This window comes from Rhodnius prolixus, unplaced genomic scaffold (genome assembly GCF_049639745.1).
Source record: "Rhodnius prolixus isolate KJV_2025 unplaced genomic scaffold, Rpr scaffold_6, whole genome shotgun sequence".
NCBI lineage: Eukaryota > Metazoa > Arthropoda > Insecta > Hemiptera > Reduviidae > Rhodnius > Rhodnius prolixus.
In genome coordinates this window covers 10,488,985-10,502,331 of record NW_027411634.1, presented here as the reverse complement: position 1 = coordinate 10,502,331, position 13,347 = coordinate 10,488,985, and the positions used below count along the sequence as shown (strand labels likewise).

General features: G+C 32.9%; 1 protein-coding gene across 1 annotated transcript in view; it reads right to left on the bottom strand.

Annotated features, from left to right (window-relative positions):
- The window catches only part of msi (RNA-binding protein musashi), a 631,163-nt gene extending 617,836 nt beyond the window's left edge, over positions 1 to 13,327 (bottom strand). The window contains exon 1 of the mRNA XM_074140661.1: positions 12,675 to 13,327. The gene's annotated coding sequence lies outside the window, so the exon portion shown is untranslated. The remainder of the gene's footprint in view (positions 1 to 12,674) is intronic.
- Positions 13,328 to 13,347: the final 20 nt, after the last annotated feature.

Genomic DNA, 13,347 nt, shown 5'->3' with positions numbered 1-13,347 from the left:
TAAAAAGTGCTTGCCAAAAAATATTATTCGAATTCGAAGTTTGAGGGTCGTTTGAAAAGTCCGTGCAAAAATAAAAACTACTTAATTTTTTGGGGTAAACCTTTTTTATTTTTCAACATAGTCTCCTTTTAGGCTTATACACTTCGTCCAACACTGCTCTAGTTTGTTGATCCCTTCCGAATAATAGGATTTGTCCAAGTCTGAAAAATAGCCATTCGTTTCTGCAATCACCTCCTCGTTTGAATAAAATCTTTTTCCCGCCAGCCATTTCTTCATATTGGGGAACAAATAGTAGTCCGAAGGAGCCACGTCTGGAGAATAGGGGGGATGTGAAACGAGTTGGAACCCTATTTCCATTAATTTTGCGACCACAACTGCTGAGTTGTGAGCTGGTGCGTTGTCGTGATGGAAAAGGACTTTTTTGTGGGCCAATCGTGGGCGTTTTTCTTGCAGCTCGGTTTTCAAACGGTCCAATAACGATGAATAATATGCACCTGTAATAGTTTTACCCTTTTCCAGATAGTCGATGAGGATTATTCCTTGCGAATCCCAAAAGACAGTCGCCATAATCTTTCCGGCCGAAGGAACGGTCTTCGCCTTTTTTGGCGCAGATTCCCTCCTTGATAACCCATTGTTTAGATTGTTCTTTGGTCTCAGGAGTGTAGTGATGTATCCATGTTTCATCCACAGTGACAAAACGACGCTTAAAGTCCTGCGGATTCTTCTGTAACAGCTGCAAACCGTCCTTACACGATTTCGTTTTTGGTCAAGCGTGAGCAATCGCGGCACCCATCTTGCGGATAGCTTTGTCATGTCCAAATGTTGATGCAAAATATTATGTACCCGTTCATTCGAGATGCCCACAGCACTAGCAATCTCACGCACCTTCACTCTTCTGTCATCCATCACCATATCATGGACTTTATCAATGATTTCTGGAGTAGTAACCTCAACAGGGCGTCCAGAACGTTCAGCGTCACTTGTGCCCATATGGCCACTCCGAAAATTTCGAAACCACTTATAAACTGTTCTAATCGAAGGTGCAGAGTCACCATAATGTTTATCAAGCTTCTCTTTAGTCTCCTGAGGCGTTTTGCCTTTCATAAAGTAATGTTTAATCAACACACGAAATTCTTTTTCGTCCATTTTTTGAAAATCACTCGACTTCCTCGAATCAAACGAATGCCAAACACAAAGAAATAGACCGATCTGGCTGAAACTTGGTGGGTGTTCTTCCAAGAGATGCTACTTACTAAACATAACCTCGATACGCGCCAGTAGTGCTATCTCTCTGACTTTGCACGGACTTTTCAAACGACCCTCGTATTGTCAGTTACAATATTACAAGAGAAACTGTCGGCTAAATGCTAGAATCATGTATAATATTGGAATCTGTTAATAGTGAACGAGCGCACTTAGTTTGGTAATGTCACTTATATGTCAATAGACTTCCATGATATCGAAACCATTATCCAATCACTGATTCCGTCGATTTTATGTAAATTAGAATGTTTCGTATGTAGATATATCACCGTAACATGAATAAGTTATTTTGTTATTAATAATTTAACCACTTACTTTACAAAGATAATTTGAACTTAGCTCTGTAACAAAGTGTAGCTTAACAACACTCCAGCTAAGTTTTAGAGTATATTACTGCATTCAGTAAGATAGGTTCAATTAAATTTTTGTTTAGTAAATATTTTCACTTGTTAAAATTAAACGTTTTTTTAATATTCTATTTCATTTTATTATTATTTTTTATTATCCTTTTATTGAAATTTACACCTGTACCTACAGGGTACAATAAATAAATGTGATAAGTGTATATAAATAGATAACGTGGCAGACGTGAATGACGGTCATCCAGTGATGGCCGCCATTAGTCACCCAGTTGGTTCACGGGGCCAACGGCGCCTCAGCCGTCTTCGAGGATTGGAGGGTAGCGTATTTGAAGACAAGTTTGCAGCTAAAGGGTTCGGATGAAATGAGAGTTCTTGATGAAAATTTTTATATCGGATTTTGGCAAGTTCGGAGATGAGTGGAATTTTTGAGATATGTATGGGTTGTGTGGTTGCTAACATAGAATGGAGCGGTCTACAATGCGGCGGAGTATTTTGGATTGGAGTGTTTACAGTCTGTTGATGTTAGATTTTTTTAGCTGTTCCGTAAAGTTCCGAGTCCGTAAGTACATATTGGTGTGAGAAGAGCTGTATAGAGTCGTCGTTTGTTCTGTAGTGAGAGTTTTGAGTGTTTGTCAATGTAGTCTGGCTAGAAGTTTGTATGGTTTGTTTATTTCGGTACGTTTAAGTCTCGTATGAGGGTTCCAGGTAAGTCTGTTGTCTAGGTACATTCCAAGTTACCGCACGTGGTCGGCTGGTGGGATAGGTGGGATAGGCAAGTCATTATTAATCTCAATCCTATTTCATAGATTTGGAATCGGTGATACCAGATTTCTTTGTGTTGTTTTGTTTTTAGATCGTTTCTGTTCATTCAGTTTGCCTTCATTGAAACGAATACAGCACTATTAAAACTTTTTGATGAATGACAAAATAATAATAATAAAGTAATAATAATAATACTCTTCCCAGGATCACTGACAATACTCACTGATCGGTGATGGTCAATGCTGTCTGCTACGAGACAATTGAAAAAGTTCCGAGCGCCAATAACCTCAGATGTTGAAGCGTTTTAAATCATTAAAAATATTAATAATAACAATAAATATGAAAATAAAAAATAAAATGCCAGATTTTCCCCTGTACAATGAAAGATAGAAAAATTGTAACAAAACGCAGATACAGTGGGGGAATTTAGGATGGATTCGGTTGGTGCGTACGTGAGCAGATGAACAAGAGGAACAAGAGGGATGATTCGCTGGGTGGTGGAAGGGAGTACAACAGGATGAGTTAGGGTAGCACAGGATGGAAGGACAAAGGATGGAGGAAATAGTGAAATATATATATATATATACATGGCCTAGCTGTGGTTTTTCCTATGGACTTTAATAATGTTGATTTTCCAAATTTTATCATGGTTCAGTGGTGTGTGCTCAGGAAAATGTACATGTATTTTCCTGCAGGCAACATGTACTATTCATGTTTTACGCGCGTTAGGACGGTGCATGTACATAATCTATTTCTGTCTGTATACTCGTATATGTATATATTACATCATTATCTTTTGATTTGTTTTTGTATTATTTATTTTAACAATCATTGAATTTATTTATTATATTACTCGAACAAGTTTTCTGATTTCCACTGGGAAGGTTCTCAAATTTGAGTTGATTAAACTATGAAAAGTGGCTCAAATTTGGTCGCTTCATTTAGGGCTTATATATTTAGCAAGTTAAAAGGCTAAGTCTCTCTTCAGAATTTAGGAGGTGGTCTGCAGAGCGAATTCTTCAGAGCAGAACAATATATTGTTCTATACTATATATTGTTCTATATTTCTATACTATATTCTTACTATAGTAAGAGAAGACTCTATATTTTTCTCGCATTAATTTCTCTGTAAATTAATCATTTTATTTTTTTCCATTGATTTCTTAAAAATGTCAGTGAACAAAATCAAAATTGATCAATCTGCACAATATGGTTAAATTGTTTCTTTTTTTTATGGAGCAAACATTTATCAATTAAAGTTGGGGTTGGTTTGAAGATTAGAGAAAGACTACAATGAAGTCTATAGAGACAATTGCGTGGGAGTGAACAAATGCTAGTTTCCAGTATTGACTGTTTAGACTATCTGAAAGCAATTTGTAGCCTACTCCTTTGAATAACAATCTAGCCTAACCTAACTATTTCTAGCTGCAGTTAGCAATTGCATACAAAGTGAGAGATTTTAGGGCACTTTTTGTTCATATTATAACATATTGTTAATGCTATTCGAAATTACAATTAATAAAATTTAATTTTGGGTAAAAGTGTAAAATAGTTGCAGGGTTATTTATTTATTTTTTGATTACCCATATTTATTTTCTGAATTTTAAAAAAGTATGCAATCTCTCGAAAAACTCTCTCTTTGGTGCTGTGGTTAAAAAAATTAATAATAATAAATAATTAACAGTAATATTATTAATGATGGTTTTTGGTTTATTTCGACCGCTGTTGATAGATGATTTTTGGGGAATATCGAGGTGCGGTCTTAAAACAACTTTTTTGCTTTATACCAACGTATAACAAAAATCCATCAACTTTAGGACAGAAACGAACAATCTTTCAAATTTTTACAATAACATTCTTCAAACAGTAACAACAAATTACTCACCACTTACCCTAGGTTTTTCCAGCCCTATTGTTTTCACCCCTCCATTACCTCTATATAAACCCGCTTTTCCGTCAATCCTTAACAGTTACGATGATATAGCTCTACATTAAACTTCACAAACTTTTTTTATAATGTAAGTCTTTCCAAATTATATCTATCTATTTAATTTTATGTTTTAGAAATAACTTTTATTTATTTTTTCAATCTGTATCTATATTAGTGTAATATTCCTTTTGTTCAGACCCTGAAGAAGGTAGTAAACATTACCGAAACGTTGGTATAGAGCGAAAAAGTTGTATTTATTGATGACCGCTTCTCGATATTCACCAAAAATCATCTAAAGTAATATTATTATTTTTTTTAGGGGCTGGTTGCGAGGGACGCGTTTAGGACAGTCTTAAGTCCAATCTTTAAGAAGTTACTACACAGAATAATTCGCTGTAAAGCTAAAGTAGTACTTGTCTGATCTCACAGATAGTTCAGAGGCAAGTTCAGAAGGGTTTGTATTTAAGTTAGAAAACTGCTAAATAACTCCCAATTTTTAGTTTTAAACTCTTTCGACCCTTATAAAGGAAATAGTATTCTCTTAGGTTTGTTCCTTAAAATTAACTAGATGTTTCTTGGTTTTCCTTTTTTGGTAAACTCTATCCGCCTAGATTTTGGAGAAATCTATTTAGTTTTGCATACACAGTCGTAACTACACTGTTCTTTTTTTGCATCAAAAAAACACTTTTGAAATTCTGAACTAATGTACGAAGTATAGTGTGGTTAGTCATTAAAATGAAATAGGCTACTTTGTGGAGGAAGGAAGTGCCTAGAGCCACATCTATTGGCTTATTTGCTGAAGATAAACAACGTACGGCGTAGGTGATACGTAAATGTGACCCGCACAACAAGTCTGTGTTGCCACTTTAGTCTATATTGATGCGCCCTTTATGTTCATCATGCTTGAAACAAATAAAGTTTTATTCAGCTAAAAAAATAAATAGATAAAATATTCAGTAAACATTATTTATTTGGAGGCTGAGACTGATACTTATATTTAGATTAAAGGAGTTAGTCCCGTATATATTCAGCTCCCACTAAAACTTAATATTATTAAGAAATATGCAAATCTTTGTTTAAAACAACATCCTACTCTTGCACGTTCTAAGAGGAAGCATTGCCACCGAAACTTGTTGAAACATCTTCAGTTATAGTAGAAAATGGTTAAAATTGAAACCATCAAAATAGTATCACTTTATAGAGACAGAAGTATTCATTAAACTAGCAAAAACTTTCAATGGTTTGTTTTCTTGCGTTAAAAGACAGAATAACCTTCTGGATTTAATCCAATTGTGAACAGACAAAATGCGCGCTGAAAGACAAATTACAGACAAGAAAATACTTGTCAAAACATGCATTATCTAACCGTCAAATCTAGAGTATTTATGAATACTTTTATTAAATTATTCATCATTCAGATAATCATTCAACTGTAATCTTCTCTTTATCAATGCAAACCAAAAACACAGATGTGTAACTATTCATCTAAGTAAATAACGATTATAAAAAAAAGATATTCGATACATTTAGGATCTTGGTCATTTAAATTTATCCATTGATTTTATTTGAAAAAGATTTTAAGTCTTCCAAATTATTTTTCTGCCATTTTTGGGGGCGTTTTCTTCATGTCTTCCATTTCTTTTGTTAGAAGTCGCCATCACTGTATTCGATATGCAAATTAGTTTTTTTTTTTTACTTCAAGGAGATCTTTCACTTTTTTTATTGTTATTTTCTATTTCAAACTGAATTCTCTTATAAAAAAAAAACTTCCGCCATTAAGAAAACTAAGTTACAGATTTTAATTAGAAAAGTTTTTGAGTATTTTGATACCATTTATTGTTACTAAAAGACCAATCAAACGAATAATTAAAATTTACACAGCTTTTTGATGAAATTTTTCACAATTCTACATAAAATTGAAAACTTATTTTGTTTCTTTCAACACATTTTTGTAAAATAATTGCTTTAATTTTTATCTCATTTTACTAATAATACTGAACAACTCCTCGAACATATTGCTCGTTATGTAGTAATCTAAAAGTGGTAATATGAAAACTTTAAAACAATTCCTCTTCAAATGTTTACACACAAATTAAGTAATTTGTTTAAGAAATCAACTTTTATTTGCGTTTTACAAAATTAAATCTTTATATAATAGCAAGTTACGAGGGTCGTTTGAAAAGTCCGTGCAAAGTCAGAGAGATAGCACCACTGGCGCGTATCGAGGTTATGTTTAGTTAGTAGCATCTCTTGGAAGAACACCCACCAAGTTTCAGCCAGATCGGTCTATTTCTTTGTGTTTGGCATTCGTTTGAATCGAGGAAGTCGAGTGATTTTCAAAAAATGGACGAAAAAGAATTTCGTGTGTTGATTAAACACTACTTTATGAAAGGCAAAACGCCTCAGGAGACTAAAGAGAAGCTTGATAAACATTATGGTGACTCTGCACCTTCGATTAGAACAGTTTATAAGTGGTTTCAAAATTTTCGGAGTGGCCATATGGGCACAAGTGACGCTGAACGTTCTGGACGCCCTGTTGAGGTTACTACTCCAGAAATCATTGATAAAATCCATGATATGGTGATGGATGACAGAAGAGTGAAGGTGCGTGAGATTGCTAGTGCTGTGGGCATCTCGAATGAACGGGTACATAATATTTTGCATCAACATTTGGACATGACAAAGCTATCCGCAAGATGGGTGCCGCGATTGCTCACGCTTGACCAAAAACGAAATCGTGTAAGGACGGTTTGCAGCTGTCCCAGAAGAATTCGCAGGACTTTAAGCGTCGTTTCGTCACTGTGGATGAAACATGGATGCATCACTACACTCCTGAGACCAAAGAACAATCTAAACAATGGTTTACCAAGGGGGAATCTGCGCCAAAAAAGGCGAAGACCGTTCCTTCGGCCGGAAAGATTATGGCGACTGTCTTTTGGGATTCGCAAGGAATAATCCTCATCGACTATCTGGAAAAGGGCAAAACTATTACAGGTGCATATTATTCATCGTTATTGGACCGTTTGAAAACCGAGCTGCAAGTAAAACGCCCACGATTGGCCCACAAAAAAGTCCTTTTCCATCACGACAACGCACCAGCTCACACCTCAGCAGTTGTGGTCGCAAAATTAATGGAAATAGGGTTCCAACTCGTTTCACATCCCCCCTATTCTCCAGACTTGGCTCCCTCGGACTACTATTTGTTCCCCAATATGAAGAAATGGCTGGCGGTAAAAAGATTTTATTCAAACGAGGAGGTGATTGCAGAAACGAATGGCTATTTTTCAGACTTGGACAAATCCTATTATTCGGAAGGGATCAACAAACTAGTGCAGCGTTGGACGAAGTGTATAAGCCTAAAAGGAGACTATGTTGAAAAATAAAAAAGGTTTACCCCAAAAAATTAAATAGTTTTTATTTTTGCACGGACTTTTCAAACGACCCTCGTAACTCTTGTCTACGTTAAGTTGAAGTTAAAAATGTTACAATAGGCAATCTGATAAAAACATTTTTGCTAACGTTCGATCAATTCTCAGGGCCTAAAAACCAATTGTAGTTCAGGTAAAGAGAATTAAATCTATAGGTAGTCCCTTTATAAATATAGCAGTAAGAAAAATATTTGGAACTTACTGAAAAGTTGTCTATAGATTTCTGATAATTGTAAAACTTGATTCACTTAGAAAATCTAAATGTAGAAACACAAATATAATGCTAAAAAAACTTTGCCTTTTTTTGTATCTGTTTATTTTTTTGTATTTAACAAGCTATTTATATTTATATTTCACAAAACAGTCCACACGCATAAGAACAGATTAGCTGGTGACATGAGGTTGTCATACCCTAATTCTCCTAAAATATATATGTACGCCATATATGTGTCAAGATAGTATATTTTATATGTAGTATACAAACGAACAAAAGTTTTCTCTATATACTTATATCGTATTTTATATTTTGTTTTGTTGTACATGATGTATATTTCTGTTTCTATCTGAAATGAAGGATGTTTCTTTGCTGAAGGGTAAAAACATTGAAAACTATCATTTTTACCATCAAATACTATCTTTCTCTACATTTTCATTGAATGTGCTAAAAGCTTGCTTCTACTTTTTGCCCATAATAATTGTAAAATCTCTGAAAACTGACATTCATTACTTTAAATGTAATGAAATGTATGGGACTGATATTATATGAAATGCAATTTAACAAATTATTATTTTAGTAAAAAGGAATTTGGCCGGTGAATTCAGCTGATAAAATTTTGTATCAAACGTTAAATTGTCAGAAAAGCAGATTTTGACGTTTGTAATTTTTAAAGGGTTCGTCTGAGGGTAATATTTACTTAAAGGTTTGGTTTTCTGTTATTCAAGAATACGCGAAGTATATATATATATTTTTAATCTTTGTTTTTATAGTTTTTTTCCAGGACCGATATTTTGAGACAGCATTTTCGGACGATGTGTTCGAAACTAGGACAAAGCAGTTTTTGCAATTTCATAAACTGGTGGTCTACAAAATTTTTTTTGACCTCCAAATTAGCCCTAATTAAGCGTTAATCTGATGCTGTATGGACCAGCGTGGAAATTTCTATTCAAACCAGTTCTTTAGGTTTATTTTAAGCCAAGCTGGTTTTTGTGAATGGTTTAAAGCTTATTGGAAATATGAAGAAAGATTTTAAAGTAGGTGCCTCATGGATTGAGTAATTGGCCAAAACCTTTTAATTTTTGAAGGTTAGTTCTATATTAAATTTGTGCCCAAATTATGATTTATAGTTAAATGATGCAAAATTAGTTATCTTATTTATCATACCTTAGTTGTAAATGTTTGAATATATTTAACAAAACAAAAAAAAAGGAAAAAAAGTCATTTGAGATGCACTAAATGTCAAATTATATTTCCAATTTTCCGATTCGAAAAAATGGAATATATAACGCTAAAAAGCTTGGAAAATCCTCGAGATTTTTTCATTTTCTTGAAGGAAAAACTCTCTAAAATATTTGTACAAGAAGTACTCATCGCGCTTAACATTATACTAATAGTGAGATAATAGCGATGTAAGTTAAAGATATTGCTATAAAAGATAGATTTATCGTAATTCTTGCCGACAATTTCAATAGAAGGCTGTACTTACTAGCACAGTAAAATTTCTTGACAAAATTTTTATGATACGCATTTCTTCTTGTTCCTTCACTTTTTGCGACTTCTGGTCAGTTATTTCAACAATAAGCCGTCCACAACACTGCCTCCCTAGTCTTTACTCCTATTACAATACGATCCAACGAGTCAGGTTATAGATTGACCCAGAATAAATGTATTTTTGGCTAGCTGTCAAAGGCCTTTTTCAAACCATTTCTCCCAAACTCTTGAGCCAATTTCAGATCGTCCAAGCCGCTACAGAACTATAATTCCCCCTTGTTGTCTAGCCTAAGGTTACCCATTGTTTCGCGTTTCTTCCTAGCTTTTCCCATCTTTCCAAAGGAAGGCCCAGGATCTAGTAATGTTCTTGAATGTATACTTTCCCGATTCTATATTTTATTCCTAATGATATTGCCGCATTTCGTTACCGTTTTATTGGAGTCCTCTACGAGTTTTTTTGGAGTAATAGCATTATTATTTTTTCCTACTACTCCATAAAACAAATACTCATGTTATTATAGGTCATAAGAAATCATTAAAATTCAATACCTACATAAAATCAATACTTCAAGCCACAAAAATCAACAAATATTACAATTGGCTAATCTACAAATAGAAATTATTATTTCTATTATACAAAAATATCCAGCATGGAAATTTATAGCGTTACGAAAAAGCATAGTCGTAGACAAGTATTGTTATTGGCCCATTGTTATGCTTTCTTATCATGATGTCTGTTCAAGACAAGAAACTGTAGCCAAATCTGATAACAACTGTTTTATTTTTATTGGCTGAACCATCTTAGAAAATCGAATGTTATTTTGTTATTATTATTATATCAGGAATAACGATAAACGCTACTAAATATATGTACATGTGTATAAACCATATAATAATAATTATCTTACGTTTTTTAAACATAAATATTGGCATAAAATTAACTATTTTTTTGTAATTATTCTTTAAGTAATTTTTATAATTTTAAATTTTGGAAAAATAATAATGAATGAAACTTTAATTTATACAAAAATCATTCATAAACTATGGGTGCTGCAATTTAGAGGTTACGATATCTGAGCGGTTAAAGGCGCTGACTACAAAACTAAGAAAGTTATACAGTGTGGTTCTGGGTTCAATTCCCGGTCTTAGAATTGGATTTTATTTACTAATGTTATAACATGTGAAATTTAAAGTACGTATTAGCTATCCGTCTCTATCAGCGATATTTACGTTAGACGTTGAAGACTGCCTGACAAAAATAGGCATTACTTAAATTACCAGGTGCCTTTTTACAGGAGCTTCTGGAAATTTACAGCTAAAGAATTTGTATTAAAAGAACTACAGTAAATAATAATAATGATGTTCACTAAGGCTTATATTGTCCAAAATTGTCGTACTTCATCCATCGTACTTCTTAAGTAGATTCTGTTGTTTCTAATTTTGAGGAACTTCTTTTGAAGCGTACACAATAAACGTTTTTAAAGGATTCTTTCGGCCATTACAGTTTTCTTACGTTTAAGTTCTGACGAATTAGTAACATTGTCTAAAGCAATTAAAAAATAAAAAACGCGTTACGAAAGCATAGATCAATTAAAGTTTCCATTTTAGTCGCTTCCAGTTACCACAGACTTAACAGACTAAAACAAAACACCACACTTCCGTCAACTATGCTTGAAACCTCTCACATAGCTTGGAAAAAAAAACAGTTTGATTCAAGTCCTTCCAATACCATAGACAGTCTCTTACACAAATAGTGCACTAACAGATTTACCAAAAAAAACAGAAATACAGTGGTACCTCGGTTTTTGAACGACTTGACTTTCGAACAAATAGGTTTCGTGCAAGAAATTCGAGAAAATATTGTCCTGAAATCCGAACAAACATTTGGAACTCGAACACCCGAGATGAGCCGAGTTGTTCTTATATTTACACTTTTAGATCTTATTTCTTGTTTAGATACATGTTTTTACATAAAATATAAAAATTAGGCCAGCAAAACGGCCTAATATTTCTGGGGCTTAGAAACGAAATAAACTACATAGTTTACATTATTTCTTATGGGATAAATTGTTTCGGTTCTCGATCAAATTGGTTCTCGACCGCACTTCCGGAACGAATTGTGGTCGAGAACCGAGGTACCCACTGTATAAGCAACAAACGCCTAAAAGCCACGATAGATGTACATGGATCGCGGTGTACACAATTTCAAAAGTTGTTACCATTATTGTTACATCAGTTATTTAACATATTTGAATTATCTAAGTAATAATAACAATTAAAATTGCATATGTATGCAATAATCATGTTTATTACAATTTATGATTTTAATGGTTTAATTCAATATTTGGTTTAATAATAAACTCTCCAGATAAAAGAATATTTTACGAAGATCCAGAGTTTTAAAGAGAAATTTTATTGCTATTTAATGAAATAATAAAAAGTATAAAAACAATTTCATTCAAGAAGATATTCAATGATTGTTTTTAGTATAATAATGAATGACTTCAATGTCTATTTCGAGCAGTTAGCTTTTTTATTTATTGCCGAACTACTTTCTACGTCATGTCGCATTTTTATTTTCTTTTTAAACGTGAAAATTAAATCCCAACTTTTTAAAATATCGATTAGGAGATCATTTTTAGGGGGTAAAGAGGAGTTGAAAAATGTATTTATTCAATAATCGTTATTATTGTCGATATTTTTACATAATATACCGACAAAACTATTTCGAAAATCGATTATTTAATTGGGTATTTGTGAAGATTTAAATCAATTAATTTAAAACATTTTTAACAGAGAAGAAAATTAACTCATTGATATTATCTGTTCATTAATTTAATTCCATTCCCCAAGTAACTGTTTTTTTGGTGAACTATGGATGTTAAAGTGTGTGTTAATGCGATAAATACAGGGATTAAGTTAGTCTGGTTTTTTTGTAATAATTTAATAAGCAGGTGTTAGTATCTTGATAACAGACACGTCATGTTGCAGAACATATGATTACGCCTTTCATTAAATGACCCCCCTCTCCTTGTGTGTTTTTTGTGTTTACATTACAGCTAATTTAAATATTTGGGTTTTCAACGTAGACCCCTTTTTTTTGTAGTTCGTTATATTTTACGGTGCAGTATTTATTAAACACCGGGAATTGATTTATAATCTTTTTTATTTTTTATTGAATTTACGGACTTAAAAGTATGTATTTTTTAATTTTTACTCACCTGAATTCCAATAATTTAAATTTCAGTTTCTGCTGCAGTTCTGGATCTGAGAAAATTCTGGTTGTTTTTTCTCTTCAGCAGTAGAAAAAGTGAGAGAAATATATAACTTCGCTCTTGCACTTTCTCTTTTTTTTGTAAAATATCACACTTTAATTACACATAACTAAAATTACCGCAAAATAAAAGTAATAATTATTTAAATTAACGGTGAAATTCGAGAGAAAATTTTGCAAAAAAAATAACCACGTGTTCAGGCGTGTTTTTTTGGACAAAGTAGAATTTAAATTCAATTTGGGTTTACCTTGTCTATTATTTTTCTGGCAAGTGGTTACTGTGTTTGTTTGATTTCTGATTATTTTTGTTCCTGTTTTTTCTGATAATAATAAATGTTTTTTTGTTGATGATAACGTGTGTGATGATGTGTTATCAGTTGAAAAAATAAATAACAGTAAAATCGCACTAATTTGCCATTAAAAATTAGAATTTCTGCATTTTTTTTGGAACTTAAACTAAAATGAATTTAAAACAAAAAAAAAACGTTTATTAAATAAATAAATAATTAGCACAGTAGAATCATAGAAAAAGAGAACAACACTACTTGGTAGTCGAAAGTAGTTGCTACGACAGCTGAGTATGTAGTGAACTGGTTAAAGGAATAGCTAGGAGCACGTTG